Source organism: Serinus canaria, chromosome W, assembly GCF_022539315.1.
Source record: "Serinus canaria isolate serCan28SL12 chromosome W, serCan2020, whole genome shotgun sequence".
NCBI lineage: Eukaryota > Metazoa > Chordata > Aves > Passeriformes > Fringillidae > Serinus > Serinus canaria.
The window spans coordinates 17777075-17797733 of record NC_066342.1 but is presented as its reverse complement, the minus strand read 5'-3'; the positions used below and the strand labels follow the sequence as shown (position 1 = coordinate 17797733).

At 45.4% G+C, this 20659-nt stretch overlaps 2 protein-coding genes across 2 annotated transcripts in view; both read left to right on the top strand.

Moving 5' to 3' along the window:
* The window catches only part of LOC127060974 (Friend virus susceptibility protein 1-like), a 1102452-nt gene that overhangs the window by 883226 nt on the left and 198567 nt on the right, over positions 1-20659 (top strand). The gene's annotated exons all lie outside the window — the stretch shown is intronic.
* Positions 4998-20659, top strand: part of LOC127060980 (uncharacterized) — a 225449-nt gene continuing 209787 nt past the window's right edge. Inside the window, exon 1 of the mRNA XM_050986441.1 lies at positions 4998-5131. The gene's annotated coding sequence lies outside the window, so the exon portion shown is untranslated. The remainder of the gene's footprint in view (positions 5132-20659) is intronic.

Sequence of the window (20659 nt, the reverse complement as noted above, 5' to 3'; positions counted from 1 at the left end):
ATAAGAGTGGACCCATGCTGGAAAAGTTCACAGAGAACTGTGTCCCGTGGGAGGGACCCCATGGTCTCACAGGGGAACAACTCCTCTCCCAGAGCAGTGGAAGAAAATCTTAGTGATGAACTGACCCAAAAACCCCCATGCTCTGTCTCCCTGCACTGTCAGTGGGAAGGAGGGAGGGGCTGGGGGAAAAAGGGGTTTCAAGGGCTTATTTTGCTTCTCATTATCCTTCTCTGATTCTGTTAGCAATAAATTCACTTTGCAACCTTAAGTTGAGCCTGGTTTTGCCCTTGAAGTGCTTCTCCCAGTCCTTATCGCATGAACCCTTTGTAAATTTTTTTTCCTCTCCCCTACCCAGCTGTGGCAGGGGAGGATGAGCGAGGAACTCTTGTGGGTGCCTGGCATTTGGCCAGTGTCAAACCATGACAGTCCAACATATTCAGTTCGAGAAGGTTATTTTCCCCGTTCCTGATGTAATCATATGGGGGCAACATATTAAAATCCCACGTGGATACTTTTACTGAGCAGCAAAGATCAGATATGGCTAATTTGGGGAGATGCTGTTTGTGGCTTCACACGTTCAAAAATACACATTGGAGAATTACACTCTTTGGCAACTGTTTCTAAAGAAAGCTGAGAAAAAGAAGACTCTCAATGACATTCCTAGATGCTGTCACCAGGGACCCCTAAAAATTCCCAATGTTGTTCCCCAGCTGCCCATCAAATGACCTCACAGCGTCTCTTTTCCCAATATGAGAATGATAGTGGGGCCCTGGAAAAAATATCAAAATAGACTCTGAAATTTTAAGCTTTGCGTTGCACCTATGTAAGTAGTATGATAAATGATATAATTGTTAGATGTCATGATTGTTTAGTAATTAAAAATAATTATTGTATAATCATAAGAAGAACCATGAGAAACTGTATGTTCCTAATCTAAGGAGGCTATGCTTGGCTGAAATCTATGATTACAATAGAACAATATAAGTTTAATAATTAACATGAAAGTTATATAACGGTAGAATATAAAAGTATGTTCACCCCGAACCCATGTCAGAGTCAGGTTTGGGTTTGTACCCCTGACACCCAGAGCTCTTCAATTAAAGCACCTGCTTATAATAATTTTCCATGATTATGTGTTCCTGAACGCTAACCTTTTGGCGACCCAGATGGGACCCTGTGAGTGCTGCTGAGTGAGTTCGCGACTCGATCACTCTCCAGCGGGCACCAAGGGATTCTCGGGGAGCCCATCGGCCGCGACTGCCTCTGCCGCTCACAACGTCCCTGGGAGAGAGGTAAAGTGCTTTTATTTTGGTTTGGGTGCCTGCCAATAAGTCGCAGTGAAAGCTACGCTTGGTTGGACTAAGGAATTCCTTGTGGTATTGCCTAGGCGCAGTCCTTAAGACAATTGTGAAAGCGTTGCAGGTTCGGCATTTGTGGTATTTTTGGTTGGAGAAGCTCAAAGGGATTTTGGGCAGCAATGCCTCTATTCTGCAAACTTCTCCTTTGGGGTGCTTATTAGCACATTGGAAACAGGGTAATTTTGGGGAAGAATTACGTAAAGCTAAGTTGATTGATTATTGTAATACATGGTGGCCAGAATATGTCTTGGAGAATGGCGAAAAATGGCCAAAATACGGCACTTTGCAATATAACACCATTTCGCAGTTAATGTCGTTTTGTAAGCAAGAAGGAAAAAGTGAAAAAAAAAAAGAAGAAAAAAAGAAAAAGAAAAAAACAAGAAAAAAAAAATGGATAAGGTTCTAAGGTTCCGTATGTTGATTTGGTTTTCCATTTATGGGGAAAGCCAGAATGGTGGGATGAATGTAGATTAATGGTGGTTAGAGCATCTGCAAGTATTAAGTGTGGGGTTTGCAAGAAACGTTGTCTAGAATATTTGGCGTTGAAAGAAAGTCTGAGTAGGGAAAATTATATAGATATTGATTTACAGGTAGCTCCAATAAGACTAAGAGAACCTAACCCTATCCCACCTGCTTCATCTGTTCCTGTCCCACTGCCTGCCCCTACCTCACCTGATCCTGAACCTGTCTCATCTAGTACACCTTCCTCTCTTTGTCCTCCTCTCCCATCAACACTTGATTCCTCTTCCTCGCAAGCTGGGCAAAACCTAATTGTAATAGAAAGGAGGGGGAGGGATGCAAGTGAAAAAGATAGTAATAGTAATGAATCAGCGACCCCAGTAGCCCACATAACCCGAAGCTGGTCAAAGCTTGCCCCGGTTGTGGAAAGAAAAGACATAGGCAGACAAAAACGGACTATGATTGCTCCCTTGCGACAAGGTGTAGGAGTGGAAGGGCCAGTGTTTGTAAAAGTGCCTTTTTCTCCTGCAGATTTAATTATTTAGAAACAGTCAGCTGGAACTTATAGAGAAAATCCTGATAAGGTGGCACAGGTAGTAAAAATAGTTATGAAAACTCAGAATCCTGAAGGTAGCCTGGAAAGTATATAATAATCACAAAAGAGAAGCTAGTAAAAGGCAGCAGCAAAATCTTCTGGCAGTAATACAAGGAAAAGGGAACCCAAATTTCAGGGGATGTGGCAGAAGAAGTCGTGGTAGAGGACCAATTATGCAAGGGTTAAGCCTAAATCAATGTGCGTATTGCAAGTGGGAGGGGCATTGGAAACAAGAGTGCCCAGAAAGGTTTCACAAGGGCAATCAGTTCCAGCAGGAAAATGTTACCAAGGTGATGGTGTTGGGAGAATACAGCAGCTGACTAGACATACAACCTGTAAAACAGGTTAGGACATAATATTTCCAGTAAAGGAACCAAATAGTGAATAAAGATTAGTGCAAGATTTGAGAGCAACAAAAATAAAAAAGAACATTTATCCAGTGGTAACAAATCCCTACACATTGCTGACATCTGTAAAGGAGATATGTAAATGGTTTACTGTAATTGATTTAAAGATGCCTTTTTCTTCATCCCCCTTGACAAAGAAAGTAGGAAACTGTTTGGCCTTTGAGTGGGAAAACCCAGGGAACGGAAGAAAGACCCAGCTCATCTGGACACGACTTCCACAAGAGACAAGAACTCGCCTGCCTTATTCAGAAACCAACTGGCAAAGGAACTGGAGATTTGGACCGAAAATGGGCAAGTACCAAGAGACCAATACCTATTGTTGCAGTATGTTAATGATATAATAATAGTTACAGAAGAAAAAGCAACCTGTACAAAAATAACCATTGAGATTTTAAATTCACTGGGAATGGGAGGTTACAAAGTATCCAGAGGAAAGGCACAAATTGCCCAACAGACTGTGATCTACCTGGGATGTGAAATTTCACAAGGGCAACGAAAACTAGGTACTAACCAAGGTATCCAAGCTATTTGTGCTATTCCAGAGCCCCAGAACTTACATGAGCTGCGAGTCTTCCTCGGGATGGCAGGATGGTGTCGCTTGTGGATCATGGACTATGGAGTGATTGCAAAACCCCTGAACGAAGATCAGAAGACGCAGCCATTCACCTGGGGCAAGCCACAGAAAGAAGCCTTCCTAAAACTAAAAAGGCACAGACAACTGCTCCAGCATTAGGGTTACCTGATCTGTCTAAAGATTTTCAGCTGTTTGTACATGAAAGGCTACGCCTAGCACTAGGAGTACTGACCCAAAGTCTGGGAAGCTGGAAAAGGCCGGTGGGCTACTTTTCCAAACAACCTGACAACATAAGTGCCGGGTGATCGCAGCCACTGTGATGCTGATACAAGAAGCCAGGAAGCTTACTATGGGAAGACACATAGATGTCTATGTACCACACATGGTAACCACTGTCTTAGAACAGAAGGGGGGCCATTGGCTATCTCCAAGCAGGATGATAAAATTCCAGGTAATCCTGACTGAGCAGAATGAGGTCACATTAAAAACAACTAACCTTTTGAATCCAGCTTTGTTCCTAGGTACCGCAACTGAAGAAGGCCCATTAGAGCACGACTGTGTAGAGGTAATAGAGTACACCTATTCAGCAAGAGAAGACTTGAAAGACATCCCGCTAGAGCAGCCGGAGTGGGAGCTATTTACAGATGGGAGCAGCTTCGTGGAAAACGGAACCAGATACGCTGGATATGCGGTAACAACAGACAGTACAGTAGTGGAGGCAAAAGCATTACCACTAAATACATCTGCCCAGAAGGCAGAACTGGTTGCTTTAACCAGAGCGCTAGAATTAAGTGAAGGGAAAATGGTAAATATATGGACTGACTCAAAATATGCTTTTGGAGTGGTGCATATACACGGAGCACTGTGGAGCGGAAGAGGATTATTGCCTTCTCGACTTACGCACATTAAACACCAAGATGCAGTCCTACAATTGATAAAAGCAGTACAAAAACCTGAGCAAGTGGCACTTATACACTGTAAAGAACACCAATCAGGAAACTCCAAAATCTGTGAAGGAAATCGAAAAGCAGACTGGGCAGCCCGACAGGTTGCTCGAGAGGTGCAAACAACAATGGCATTGATACCTTCAAAGCTCAATATATCCCAATTCAATTTGCCTCCAAAACCAAAATATTCAATAGAAGATGAGAGACTGGCACGTTTACTAAATGCACAAAAGAATTCGGAAAGATGGCATGTGACAGAACAAAGACAGATAGTGGTACCCCCCTTGATAATGAGAGAAGTTGTACAAATTAAACATAACGAATGTCATTGGGGTGCAGAGGCATTGGTAAAATTGCTAAAGCAGAGTTTAATTTCAGTACAGATGTTAACAATTGCAAAATCAGTCATATCAAAATGTGATATCTGCTTGAAAAACAACCCAGTGGCTAGGCGACAGGCATAGCTAGGAAGAATTCGGATAGGAATAGAGCCAGGAGACTATTGGCAGGTAGATTTTGTATAATTGCCAAGAACTCGAGGATACAAATACCTGTTAGTAGGGGTTGACACATTTTCTGGATGGCCAGAAGCCCTTCCCTGTTGCACAAACCAAGCAAAAGAAACAGTTAAGTGGTTCCTACAGGAAATTATTCCAAGGTTCGGGGTACCCCTAGGGGTATCATCAGATAGAGGGCCCCATTCCATAGCTACAGTAGTAAAAGAAGTAAGTAGATTGCTGGGGATAACTTGGGACCTCCACACACCGTGGAGACCCCAGTCAAGTGGACAGGTAGAGAGGAGGAATCAGACACTAAAGAGGTAAATCAGTAAAATATGCCAAGAGGCCAAGCTGCAGTGGCCCCAGGCTTTGCCAATAGCACTGTTGAAGATTAGGATAAAACCTAGGAGTGGGATGTCAGTCAGTCCTTATGAGATATTGTATGGGAAACCATATGAATCTCCTGAGCCTAACCCTAATGTATACATCACAGGAAAGCAGGAAGTGTATAATTATGTTCTGTCTCTTGGGAAAACTTTAGCTCGGCTCTGGAGCATCCTTGTGTGGAATAGACCAATAACTCTCGAGAATCCAGTTCATACCATACATCCAGGAGACGAGGTGTACATTAAAAACTGGAACGAAGAACCGCTGAAAGAAAAGTGGAGTGGACCCTATCAGGTACTGCTGACCACCTTTACAGCAGTGAAAGTAGCCAGCGTGGACCCCTGGATTCACTATACCCGAGTGAAGAAAGTCCATCCTGGATCACAGACTGTGTAAACTGTGGAACCAAGACTGCAGATAAGATGTGTTTTTTACTTTGAGAATGCTATTAGTAATTGTGCTAATGTTATGGTCATTAATGTCTTTGGGATGTGTAATGCAAAAAGATCAACTAACCACTCTTCATTCTAGAATGAAGAGAGAGGCAGAAACACAGGTGATAAAAATTTCTAATGCAGTTCGAGCTGAGAATGTAATGATTGGATTAGTCAAAGATTTTGCCAAAATACAACACCAGTAGAATAACTGCCTGTCTGCCAATACCAAAGGCAGCAGGAGACCCAGTAAATTGGGGAATCATAACATCAAAACTACCTGAAATACAAAAGAACAAAACAATTGCATGCAAACAGGTACCCGAGTCGAGGCAAGTAGTCAAGGAAACTTGGGAGAAAATAGGAACATGGATGAGACCTATGAGCCAGAAAGACTGTATTCTAAGTGATGGCATACTAGGAACTCCTATGGGACAGTCGGGAGGCATCACACAATGGCAATGCTATTTGCCACACTATAAAAAGATCATAGAAAATGTTACAGAAACCACTCTGGTATGGAAGTGTGAGGCCGAGGATCAGAAAGATCAGATAGAGCCTTGGCACAGTGCTTGGTCTGTGAGTATACTTCAAAAATTCCAATATATGGCAAACACCCCTTGGTGTATTAAGTGGGAAGGCTCTGAGAATGAAACAGATCCAGCAGTAACATACACTGCCACTCGTAGCAGAACATGGGCAGACAAAGTAAGTTGGTGGGCATGCAATAAAACTTATGACTGCACTTCTGATAACGCAGAGATAAAACAGATGCCACCCCTTGCAGTAGCCCTACAGACTGGTTGTGCTTGCAGAGGGATCAAACATAAACAAGGCAAAATGAATTCTAAAGTAGTTGTAGGATGTACCAGGAGTACAATGAAAAGTCCAGGACAATTTGTATGGGCAACAAGTGATGGTACCTGGACAACACATCTGGCTGTAGACGGGAAAGTAAAGGAAATTACCTTGGGCCTCCCAGCCTTATGTCCAATTTGGAAAAAGTCTCCATTTAATGGAAAACATGAACTTCTGCAGATAAGAGCAAGACGAGAAGTTCTAGACAATGAAAATCCAGATGACACTTGGCAAGAACCCTCTAGTGGACTTGTCGGAACTCAGGACATACCTCTGGGAGTTTGGAGTTTCCTGGGACCCTTGCCAGGGGGCTCAGAGACCCTGGCACACAGCCCAGAACACCAGCGGGTTCGAGTACGAACCACTGAACAACTTAACACCTTTACATGAAGAGATAAAAGCCACGGCAGTTTAGATAATATAAAAATAAAGTACTCACAGGGTGTAAATGTAGGTTTTAGGATTTTTGGTATAGGGGTTTCTGGTGACAAGATGGAGGGATTTGGGTGTGTCTAGCCTTTCTTCTTCTCTACCTCCATCTTGTCTGGTGATGTTGGCACTTTTGGATTGGCCTGGAGTGGAGACTCACTGTCTGATGTAGATGATAGGTATTGGAAAATAATTGTAAATATTGTACACGTAGTTTGTAGTATATAAAGATAACACCGCCCTGGGGGTGGGCGGAGTGCCTCTGACTGTCCTGCCGAATGAATCTCGGCAGGACAGGGAGAAAGAATTTTATAGATAAGATGCAATAAACAACCTTGAGAGCGAAAAAATGAAGAGCCCTGATTCCTTCTTCAAGCACCGGGCTGGGAAAAGAAACTTTCAAACTTTTCTCGGGGTCACTCTGACCAGCTAGAGAGAGAGAGACCCCGGCGTGGAGTGAAATTTGGGTGGGCCCTAGAGTCTTTGCTTGGTCCTATAGCAAACTATCAGAGTAGAGATATACTGTACAAACTTACAGGTCAGGGAGATAGACTGGCAAGAGTCACCCAGGAAGGATTTAGAGAATTAAACGTACAGTTACAAGCCACCACAAAAATGACTTTACATAATTGATTAGCCTTAGATTTGTTACTCCTGAAGGAGCATGGGGTATGTGGATTTTTAAAGGGACAAGTTGATCATTGCTGCGTTCACATCCTAAATGTAACTGCAGATGTAGAATATGACATCAATCAGTTGAAGCGAATAGAGCATGAAGCACAAGAAGAACAAAAGGATTTGACTACAAGCTGGTTAGGAAAAATCTTTAAAGGGTTAGGGTGGAATGTGAGTTCATGGATTAAATCTATCACTGAGAGTGTGATAATCTTACTAATTGTATTCTTAGCAATTTGGTTAGTTTACAGCATCTTAAGGAGACAGATACAGAAGAAAACATCCTAGAACCAGAAAATAATAAAAGCACTGACACGAGATGCACGCCCACTATCTTCTGGTTCTCCAGTTTGTGATGGCATCCATGACAACGTTTACATCAACCCTGGTTTTGAAGAACATCAAGCATAAGTTGAGACGTAAAGGACTGTATCAAGTGAAAACATTTACACCTATAGTGAAGTGAAAATGCTTTCAAAGGGGGGAGAATGATAGTGGCGCCCTGGAAAAATGTCAAAATAGACTCTGAAATTTTAAGCTTTGCGTTGCACCTACCTAAGTAGTATGATAAATGATATAATTGTTAGATGTCATGATTGTTTAGTAATTAAAAATAATTATTGTATAATCATAAGAAGAATCATGAGAAACTCTATGTTCCTAATCTAAGGAGGCTATGCTTGGCTGAAATCTATGATTACAATAGAACAATATAAGTTTAATAATTACCATGAAAGTTATATAACAGTAGAATATAAAAGTATGTTCACCCCGAACCCATGGTGTCAGGTTTGGGTTTGTACCCCTGACATCCAGAGCTCTTCTGTCACCGACATGTTTTATGAAAAATCCTTTACTTAGGATTTTTCCTCTCCTGAGAGCTGAGAAGCCTCAGGAACAAACTGTAAACAATTCTTATCTGCTGCTGTGGAATGCAACAGGCGAGGTCTGTGATTGGCCCCGTCAAACTGTTTCCAATTAAGAGCCTATCACAGTTCACCTGTCCGGCTGGTCTCAGTCTGAGAAGACCTCAGTTTACACATTCTTTTTCTATTCTTAGCATAGCTTAGGAGTGAAATCCTTCTCTCTATTCTTTTAGTATAGTTTTTATATCTTATATATCATATAATAATAAATCAAGCCTTCTGATACATGGAGTCCACTTTCTCGTCTCTTCCCTCATCCTGGAACCCCAGAAAACGAGGTAACACTCTTCAATAAAAGCACCTGCATATAATAATTTCTCGTGATTATGTGTTCCTGAACGCTAACATGCCTGCTGGCTTCCTGCTGATAGATTTCAGAAAAATACCACTGTCAGCATGTAATTTGGGGATAATAAAAAAATGATGGTCCACATTTTGATTCTCAGACACCAATGGGGTGAGTTATGTAGCAAAGCAGTTAATGGATGGATGAACATATGTTTATAATGGAGATAGATGGCAAGACATTAACAACCATAAGATTTCACATTAGAGTTCTTTAGTGGGAAAAATCCCAGTGTTGGGGGAAAAAAATCATGGACCAAGCCTGCTTGGTGGGGGTTGCAGGATTGTCCCTCAATGGGAAAACTGAATAAATCCCCATGGCTTGCAGGGGTAGGGAAATACTTAAGCAGAAATACTGCCCTGGGGCTTATACTCCACCTCTGAATGCCTCCTGATGAAGAACAACCTGGGAGTCTTTGTGGATGACAAGTTGACCATGAGGTGGCAATGTGCCCTTGTGGCCAAGAGGCTCAATGTTATTGTGGGGTGCATCAGGAAGAGTGTGGCCAGCAGGTCGAGGGACATGATCCTACCCCTCTACTTGGCCCTAGTGAGGCCACATCTGGAATACTGTGTCCAGTTCAGTGCTCCTCAATACAAGAAAGACAAGGAACTACTGGAGAGGGTCCAGTGGAGGCCACAAAGCCAATTAGGGGTCTGAAATATTTCTCTTATGAGGAGAGACTGCAGGAGCTGTGCCTGTTTAGAATCATAGACTATGCTGAGGTAGAAGGGACCCATTAAGATCATCAAGTCCAACTCCTGGCCCTGCACAGGACACCCCAAGAATCACACCATGTGCCTGAGAGCATTGTCTGAACACTTCTTCAACTCAGACAGGCTTGGCACTGTGACCACTTCCATGGGGAGGCTGTTCCAGTGCTCAACCACCCTCTGGTTGAAAAACCTTTTCCTGATATCCAACCGAAACCTCCCCTGACTCAGCTTCATGACATTTCCTCAAGTACTGTCAGAGTGAAGAGATCAGTACCTGCCCCTCTGCTTCCCCTTGTGAGGATTTTGAAAACCACAATGAGGTCTCCCCTCAGTCTCCTCCAGGTTAAATAAACCAAGTGACCTCAGCCACTCCTCATAAGGCTTCTCCTCCATACCCTTCACCATCCTCGTGGCCATCCTTTGGACACTCTCTAATAGCCTAATTGTAGCAGACACGGGGCTGGCTAGAGCCCCATGGAGGACAGAAGCTTAGAGATAAGAAAACACCAAGTCATAGTAACTAAGCCAGAAGCCCTGTCTCCGGTCCTCCAAGACCTAAGATTAATCTCTCTGTGACCCCATAGGCTACTTTCCCCTAAACCTTACAATTGGACAGTTTCTGATGCTGTCTACCCCTATATAAGGGGCTACTTTACCCCATTCTGGCTAGAAGAGCTGTCGCTGGAACCCTTCATGGACTTCTCAATAAACCCTCGCTGTGGAATCTCCGATGCCTCTTTCTTTTCTCTCTCTCTCTCTCTCTCTCTCTCTCTCGACGTCTGCTTTCTCGAGAAGCCATCGCTAGCCAAAGCACCTTTAGCAAGCTAAGAGCTGAAAACTATAAAAGAACTGAGATCACTAAGAGCTGATATCACTTAAGCTTGCAAAGGCTGCTGCGGCTAAAGAGTGATTCGGGTTTCCGGATACCCAGCCTCCAAAAGGCTGAGCTGCCTGGCCTGAGCCTGCTTGCTTGCCTGGGACACACAGACCCTACAGAAACCCAGCTATCCGGCTAGAAGTAGCCCCCGTGGCTTTTCAAGTGATGCACCGAACAGGGGAAAGAATACTTCCGAGACGGAGCAGCATTTTTCTTCGAAAAACTGTATCCGCTGTTCGGAAAAGCGTAACCCCTGTGGAGACAGCTCCAACAGTCGGACGACACTCAACCAGACATCTGAACGAATACAGTTCTGAGGAGCCAACCAGAGCAGACATCTTCCAGCAGCATCTTAGACCCCACGGCTGAAGAAGTATGTAAATTTATATCAGCCTTATAGCACACTAAAATTTCTTTGGGTCCTCTCTGGTTTTTTTGGTTTTTTTTTTTTTCTTTTTTTTCTTGTTTTGGCTGCTGGGAGGAATAAGATAAAATGGGATTGAAAAATACTACCTTAAGGCATTCCCAGACTGAGAGAGATTTATATTTACTAATCCTAGAAATCTTATCTTCTAACAACTTCTCCTTATCTAAAGGTAAACTGTCTAAAACTAACTTAAAAAAAATATAAAATAGATACTTTCTCAGTTTCTGGATACTAACACAGAAACAATTACTAGAGATTCATTTGGGACATGATAGGAAGAACATTATATAACCTACAAACTAACCAGGATTTCTCTGTAACTCCGTATATGCCGTTATTTCACTTAATAATGAAAACTATAGAACTATAGAGAAAACTAACAAGCCTAGCTCACATTTCGCAAGAGAGACAGGTGCCACTTCATATGCTAATGAACCTGATAAGGATCTTGCATTGGAATGTCATCGCTTGCTCCGGGTAACCCTGGGTCCTAATGCCTCCACAGTCCCTGCATCGCTCTCTGCGCCGTCCACCCCAAAATCCCCCCTACCACCACCCGCGGGGTCTGCGCCGTCCCTCCCCTCCCCTCCCCTCCCCTCCCTTCCCCCCGAATGTGGCAAAAATGAATCCACTCTCTGAGAGCGCAGCCGCACCCTTCTCCACCGGCTCGGACTCCCTTCCTGCTCCCGCTCCCCTCCCCAAACTTATCGCTGCTTCCCCCGCATCTGGTGCGCTTCCCCCCGCCCCTCGCCCCGGTGGCTGCTGCAGCCCCTCCCGTAGGGGCTCTGCCCCCACCAACCGCGCCTCCCCCCACCCCCCCTCCTGCATCCCCCATCCCTGGCACGGCCCTCCCCCCTCCTGCCGCGGTTTTACCTATCCAAGCTCCGACCCTGGACGCCGCCGCTCCCGTGTCCCCGTGTATCCCTACCCCCACTCCTTGCAGCCTGCCCGCGGCAGCAGTATGCCTCGCGGTGTGCAGCCACGCTCCAGCAAATCACGCTGTATCCGTGGAACCCTGTGGGAACTCAGCGCATCACCTCGGATGCTCTGAGTCCCAGGGAGACCCCTTGGGGGGCTCAGAAGTCCTGGAATGTAGCCAAGGGCACCTGGTGGCTTGATTTTGACCCTTCAAGGGTCGTGCTATCAAAGCATGAGGGTATGGAAGTTTCAGAGGTTTGAATGGTGTAGGGCAGGTGTTTTTATAGAATAGAATATAGGTTTTAAGATTTTGGTACAGGGGGGTCTAATGGAGGCAAGATGGAGGATTCAGGTCCCGACCTCGTGGCTTTTCTCCTTCTTCTTGTCATCCATCTTCTCTGTGATGTGTGCATTTTAGATTGGTTCATACTAAAGGTGCACTGTTTAATAAAGGTGATGGGTATTGGAGAAAAATTGTAAATATCACATACGCAATTATCAGTATAAGAATGTGCGACCGCCCTAAAGGGGCAGAGAGTGCTTGTGGCTGCCTTGCTGGTCAGATCTCGGCTGGGCAGAACAAAAACCTTAGAGATAAGCTTTAATAAACAACCTGAAGACTGAACTATAGAGGAGTCCAGACTCGTCTGTTCATCGCGGGCTGCCTGCGAACCGTCCCACGCGAACCACCCCACGCATGTCCGACAGAGACACACAGCCGATCGGACAGAACCCCATACCGATCTCACGGTCCCCTCACCCCCGCCACCCCCTTGTCCCCAACCCCAGGCTATCCAACCCTCCACCCACCCTCTATGTCACCCGAACGGAATCTCAGAGACCCCCCCACGGTGTTACCCTTCCCCCTCATTCGTGTGTATGCTGTGCTGCCACCCCAGCTCCAATGGTGCCTCTGGCCAAGCTCTGCCATGTGCCTCCTCACAGCCTCCAAAGCCTTTGAATAAACCCGCTTCTAAAAGCCGTAAAAAGCATAGGGCACGGACTGCACGATTTCACTCCTCATTGGAGGACAACAGCAGTGCCAGTGACTCTGATTCTGATACAGTGGACATTGATCCATGGGCTCTAATTAAGATAGAAGCGACCAAGGCGTGGGATTGGCAGATGGCGGAAAAAATAAATGCTTTCCCTGTAGAGTATAGACAAGGTCGAAATGGAGGAGAGTCTGCTATAAAGACATGGAAACCAAACTCAAATAAGGAACTCGTACAATTAAGAAACATAGCTAAAGAACATGGCAGAGGCTCACATATTTTTAGAAATTTCTTAGAAGCTTTGTTCTCAGCACGTCTTACTTCCACACGATATTAAAAATATATCGCACTGCCTGCTTTCGCCAGCAGAATATATGGTTTGGGAAAGGCATTGGAAAAAACAATTAAAAACATTATCAGACTCTTATTCAGCACATGCTGATATGACAAATTTTACAGTAGAGCAGCTGGCTGGGGAAGGGGAATTACAGAAACCAGCAGACCAATTTGAGACATTGAACAGAGAAGCTCTGTAAGATGTGGCACTTGCAGAAAAAAAAAAAAAACCAAAAAAACAACAACCCTCTTTACTCTCATACATGATGAGTCAATGCCCACTATGCATTTTTCTACTATTAAGCAAGGAGCAGATGAAAGCTTTATCAAATTTGTGGACAGGATTAAAGATGCTTTGGAAAAACAGATAGAGAGCTCAGAGGCAAGAAAGGAACTCTTATGTAACCTTGCCATGAGTAACTCAAATGAAAAACGTAAAACAATTCTGAGGTCTCTACCCATAGATACAGACCCTACCATAGAGCAAATGATGGAATGTTGTACATGCCACTTGTCTGCTGATAATACAGTGGCCCAAGCTGTTGCTTAGGGCATTGCTGAAGGTGTCTCTGGTGCATATGCAGTAACAGCTTCTAAAGAACAGACTCGCTGCTTTCACTGCGGTAATTCAGGGCATTACATAAAGGATTGTCCAGAGAGATCACCTACCTGATACCCTCGTTACACCTATCAAAGACCCCAATATCAGCAGCGCTACCAGCAGCGTTCAGGAAATGCCTCGCCCAGCTCGGTGGAGCCCCGGGCTATGACAACAAATCAAAGGCCACCCAGACCCAAACACGCACCATCCCAGGAGGTTCTGGACCACAAGAAGAGGATCCAATACACGGGGTGATCCAGATGGGAACCCGCTGCCAGCTGGTAACTGCTCTGTCCATTGACTTTAATAATGAGAAGGTTTATCATATTCCCACAGGCAAATATGGACCAAAAGGTAGTCCTTCTGACATCTTAATTATAGGTGACACCCTGAATAGCCCAAAGGAAATTTTTGTTGTTCCAGAAGTGAAAACAGTGCTCCCAGGACAACAGATTCTTGTCCAGGTGTGCTGCATGGACTTAACATTTTTCCTTTCAAAGGGAACTCCAATCGCACAAGCCTTTCTACTCCCAAAGCATCATAGGGAACAGATTCCTTTCAACCCTACAGCAATGTGGGCACAAGTTGTGGGACCAAGAAAGCCTTACCTACAGAGGGGAGAAGATCCACCTACTGGGGATGCTAGATACCGGTGCTGACGTAACCATCATTGCTCACTCAGATTGGCCAGCATGCTGGGACCTACAACCTGTTGCAGGCACGATTTCAGGGATTGGTGGAGCTACTGTATCCATGCGAAGCAAGAACAACATACTCATCGAAGGGCCTGAAGGCAAGCTGGCAATCATCTGCCCATTTGTGGTAAGGGCTCCCATCACCCTTTGGGGCAGGGACGTTCTATCCCAGTGGGGAGCTTCCCTACTTATTCCCACTCGGGTTTTTTAATTGGGGCCACTAAAGAACATGCACTGCCAGAGACCCCTCATCTTACCTGGATATGCCATGACCCAATCTGGATCCCTCAGTGGCCCCTCTCTGAAATAAAGCTGAGCTCGTTACAAAACCTACTAGAGGAACAGCTCACCAAAAGCCACATCATCAAGTCTTCCAGCCCTTGGAACTCTCCAGTCTTCGTACTACCCAAACCTGGAACGGGTAGGTGGAGGCTCCTCCACGACCTTCACAAGATCAACGAGGTCATTGAGGACATGGGCCCTCTTCAGCCTGGCCTGCCCTCCCCATCGATGCTGCCTAGAGACTGGTCACTTGCTATCATAGATATTAAGTACTGTTTCTTCAGCATTCTACTGCACCCACAGGATGCTCTGCGGTTTTCTTTCTCCATACATTCTCTCAACAAAGAGGCCCCACTCAAAAGATATCATTGGCTTTTTTTACCTCAGGGACTTAAAAACAGCCTCACTATTTGCCAGTGGTATGTGGCTCACATCCTGTCTCCCGTTCGGAAACTATTTCCAAATGCTATCATCCACCACTATATGGATGATATCTTAGTTTGTGCATCCGATAAGGACTACTTGGAAGACACAGTTAAAACGACCATTGAAACCATAGTAATGGCAGGATTTGAGATTCATGAGGACAAAATACAGTACACCAAGCCATGGACCTACCTTAGAGTCCAGATCCAGGAAAGGACTATCATACCCCAGCAGCTCACCATCCGAGATGACCCAAAAACCCTGAGGGACCTACACAGCCTATGCAGATCTATCAGCTGGGTTCGTCCTCCCCTAGGTTTAACCACAGAGGATCTTGCTCCTCTGTTCAACCTTCTTCGTGACAACAAAGACCTGGACTGTCCATGCACCCTCACAACAGAAGCCCAAGGTGCCATCACCAAGGTCCAGGAAGCCCTGCCCTCATGCAAAGCCCATTGCTTCAAGCCTAGCCTGCCTTTCCAGTTCGTCATCCTGGGAAAAGCACCTCGATTCCATGGACTGATTTTCCAATGGGACTTTCAGCTTCGAGACCCTTCGCTGATCCTGGAATGGATTTTTACAAACAACCAACCTACAAAGACAATTACCACCTTCCAGGAAATCATGGCACATTTAATAAAAAAGGCTAGAACTCGCCTCCGCTCTCTGGCAGGGTGTGAGTTCACATGCATTTACTTGCCAATAACCACTGAGGACCTGGAGGTTTTGCTCCAGATCAATGAAAATCTCCAGCTTGCCCTAGATAGTTATACAGGCCGAATTTTGGTTCAGTTCCCAAAACACAAATTTTTCAATCCTGATGTAACCTTTCATCTGACCCCAAAATTAGTCCAAAGTAGGGAACCTCTCAAAGCTCTAACCATCTTTACAGATGGTTCAGGGTCATCCCACAAGTCTGTAATGAGATGGATGGACCCTCGAACACAAAAAGGGGAATCTGACATACAAATAGCGGAGGGATCTCCACAAATTGCAGAGTTAGCGGCTGTTGTCAGACCTTTTGAAAAATTCAAAAATGAACCTTTTAATCTGGTCACAGATTCAGCTTATCTTGCTGATATAGCTATGAGAGCAGAACATGCTCTTCTCAAAGAGGTTTCCAATCCAACGTACCAATTGATGTCTAAATTAATACACTTAACTTCCCACAGAAAGCAACCTTACCGTATAATGCATGTGAGGTGGCACATTTTCCTCCCAGGTTTCATTGCAGATGGGAACAGGAAAGAGAATGCATTAGCCATGGCAGTACAAACTGCTAATGTTCCTAACATCTTTGCCCAGGCAATGTTGTCACATGCGTTTTTTCATCAAAATATACCTGCCCTTGTCAGAATGTTCAAACTTTCAAAAGATCAAGCAAAAGCTATTGTTGCTACATGTCTGAACTGTCAAAGCTATCAGATACCATCTATGGGGATGGAGTCAATCCCTGAGGTCTGAACAGCTGCCAGTTGTGGCAGACAGATGTGACTCACTTCACACATTTTGGTAGGTCAAAATTCATGCATGTATCAGTTGACACATTTTGAGGAGCAGTATTTGCATCATCGCATCTAGGAGAAACTGCCCAGCACACAATAAAACATTTCCTCCTCGCCTTTGCCCCCCTAGGAGTACCAAAGGAGATCAAACCAGATAATGGACCTGCCTATACCTCTCGTAAGTTAAAGGACTTCTTTGGTGAATGGGGGATAGCACACAAGACAGGCATACCTGTAAACCCCACAGGACAATCCATCGTGGAAAGGACACATCAAACCCTCAGAAGGGTCCTCAATCAACAGAACTTAGACACGAGTATCAAATCTCCCGTAGAAAGACTTTGCAAGGCTCTCTATGTCATTAACTTCCTGAACTGTACAGCATCAGAGCCTGACCCGCCAGTACTTCGCCATTTTGCTAATACCACGCAAGCAAAGCTCACTGAGAAACCACCTGTGCTCATGAAGGACCCCGAAACACACCAGATTTCTGGACCTTTCCAGCTAATTACCTGGGGCCGAGGATATGCATGCGTGCTACTACCCTCTGGTCCAAGATGGTACCCAGGAAAAAACATAAAACCATACCTAGGCACTGCAAACACAAAGAGAGATGACAAGAATTCTCCTGAGTCAAACACAGAACCTCCCCAAAATCAAACCAGTTCTGCCTGGAGATGAAGACGTTGCTGAATACCCACAAACAGAAGAACAGACCGCCCCATCATGTGACGGCAGACAAAAAAGAAAGCTGAATAACATTCTGCTGTATCAAACTTTAGATAGCCTGAACACAAAAGTGTTCACTGAATTGTATGTTGTTACCACTTTTATACCTCAAAAGACCCTAATATTCCCTTTTCCTAACTCTTTTTCAAAACCCCTTAACCTTATCCCTCTCCCTTAGCTTAGAAAAAATTAAAAAAAAGGGGGGGAGGTGGGAAAGGAACACAGAAAAGAACAAAGGAGTAAGCCCTCCCCTCCCACAATAAAGATAACACATTTTGCTTATATTCCCTATCAGAAGCTCCATTCCTGTCTAAAGATGAAAAATATCTCCGTTGGTGCTGTCCTCACTGCTGCCTGGATGCCTTTCACCATACCGCGTGCCTTCGGCTGGATTAGCCCACAGCCTAGCCATAATGTTTGGGTAACCTTAGCAAAGACATTAAAACAGGATAACTTGTGCTTATCCATGAGAAGCATTGATAACCCACTTTCCAGATGTCTAGTAGGAATTCCCTTTGTAGCAGATGATTGGCCTGTCTATAACTCAGAGCTCCTCCGCACCACAGGTAAGAGACCCAACCTGGCAGATACTTGGGACGAGTGGACAAAAATACTGCCCAATGCTCTAGAGGAACCCCAAGAATTGGATCTGCTGGGGTCCTCCAAGGCCGCATACTGTGTCAAATTTTACTTTAGATGCCCAAAAAACAATTGGCCAGAAATTGACCAGACAAAAAACACATACCGAAAAAACATATCACCCATTAACAAAGCCTATAACTATCCCGATTGGTGTAATTACACTGCTCGTGTGATCTCTGTGTCCTCTCTCCACCCCAAAGTATTACCCAAGGGTACATTTCTCATTTGTGGTGACCGAGTATGGGCTGGGATCCCCTCCCGACTCTACCCTCACTCCAAACATCACCCTGTTACATAATTGGAGAAAAGAAAGTGAATCAAAATGCCACAAAAGGTCCTACACTGAATTTGATGAAAATTGCGATCCCAAATTATACGATTGGAACAAATCTAAAAAGATTGCCGTCTCCCTATTTCTACCATGGGTAGCTGCAGCTAAAGCACTTGGTGAAATAAATCACCTTGGGTGTTGGCTCAGTAAACAAGCTAACGCTACATCTGCTGCCCTGAGCGATCTCTTAAAGGAAGAAGAAACCACAAGACATGCTTCACTCCAGAATCGAGCTGCAATTGACTTCCTGCTGCTTGCCCACGGGACACACAGACCCTGCAGAAACCCAGCTATCCGGCTAGAAGTAGCCCCGGGGGCTTTTCACCTAATGTCTTATATTGCGGTGCCCAAAACTGCACACAGCACTCAAGGTGAGGCCACGCCAGTGCAGAGTATAACGGGTCAATCACCTCCTTTGACCAGCTGGAAATGCTTTGCCTGATGCACCCCAAGACACGGTTGGCCCTCCTGGTGGCCAGGGCATACTGCTTACTCATATTCAATTGTGCATCAACCAGGACCCCCAGATCCCTTTCAGCAGCACTGCTTTCCAGCCTCTTGTTCCTCAGTCTATCAGTACCTCCAGGGTTGCCCCACCCCAGATGCAGAATCCAGCACTTGTCCTTGTTGAACTTCATATGGTTGTTGATTGCTCATCTATCTAATTTATCCAGGTGTCTCTGCAGGCTCTCTTTGCTCTTGAGGGAGTCAACACCTCCTCCCAATCTCCTCCCAATTTAGTGTCTGTAGAATTTAGTATTCCTTCAAGTCCTGTGTCCAAGTCAGTAATGAAGATGTTGAAGAGAACTGGGCTTAAGAAACCCCACTTGTGACTGGTGACCAGCCTGATTCTCTTTGGGATAGTTTATTATGGCATCCCATTTTTGGGGTCTTTCATCTGTTTTGTTTTGTGCCCATGGGTGGCGGCTGTCCCCGCCCCACCCCCCATCCTCCCTGGCTGTCCCGATGAATGGAAGCTGAGGCTGATCCGGGGTTTCCGAGGGGAGCTGGGGGCAAGGCAAGCTCTTCCGGAGGGCGGTTCAATGGGACACATGCGGCCGGTATATCTGACCAGGGATCCTGCTGTTTCTGTGGGTTTTGCCTGCTTCTTTTTGTTTTTTTTGGTTTTTTTTTCTTCGGCACTGTGACTGAGCTTGCCGGCTGAACTTCTTTTGCTGCTCTGTTGTCTGGAAGCCCAGAGCCAGTGCGTGCCCCGCCAGGACCCGGGACCGCCCTCATTTTCCGCCAGGGGGCTGCCCCCACCCTCCGCACATCCGGGGTCCGAAGGACCAACCAGCGCCGGTGAGAAAAGCTCAAGGAGCCGTTTACTGCATTTGAGAGCCAGACTGCTACTGCCCAACCCCTACCGTACCTCCGCCATTGCTCCGGGTTTGTGCTACACTGTAGCTTTTCACCCTCTGCCTGCCGGGCGGTCTTGCCGTTCCAGCTTGCTTCTCTGGAGGTTTCCTGCTACAGGTCCTTTTGCTATCCAGAGGGGGCACTAGGATTGGCTGCCCCTGGAGGTTCGTAAAAGAAGCTCCTTCTCCATCCCGTCCTGCCGGCTACGCCCAACATTACCACTTGGTCCCCAAACTCACACCGGAGCGCCCCCTGCAGTCGCAGGGGAATCATCGCACTCTCCCTACCAGGCTGGGAGCCACCAGCGCCCCTGCCAGCTGTGACCATAACTGCACCAAAGGGGAAAGTGCCTGAAGTTGAGAAGGTTGTTACTGGATTTTTGGTTCTGTTTGTTGTCGCTGCCATTGTTGTTGTTTGTTTGCCTTGGTATACATACTAGTAAAGAACTGCTATTTGCTTTCCCATATCTTTGCTTGGAAGACCCTTACTTTCAAAATTTTAATAATTCAGAGGGAAGGGGGTCATATTTTCCATTCCAAGGGAGGCTCCTGCCTTCCTTAACAGACACCTGTCTCTCAAACCAAGACACTGATGTCACCCCATTCACTATAACTCTTTGTGCCTGACCTGTGAGGCAGTTTCTCACCCATTGCGTAACATGATTATCCAGTTGTGTGCTGGACATTTTGTCCAGAAGGATCCTGTGAGAGACAGTATCAAAAGCTTTGCTGAAATCCAAAAAGATGGCATCCACTGGCTTTCCTAGATCAACTAGGTGGGTTACCCTGTTGTTGAAGGAAATCAGGTTCGACAAGCAGGACTTTCCCCTCAAGCCCTCCTGGCTGTGACCAATGACTACGCTGTCCTCCAGATGTTTGTCCACACCTCCAAGAATAATCTTTTTTATGATTTTACTGGGCACTGA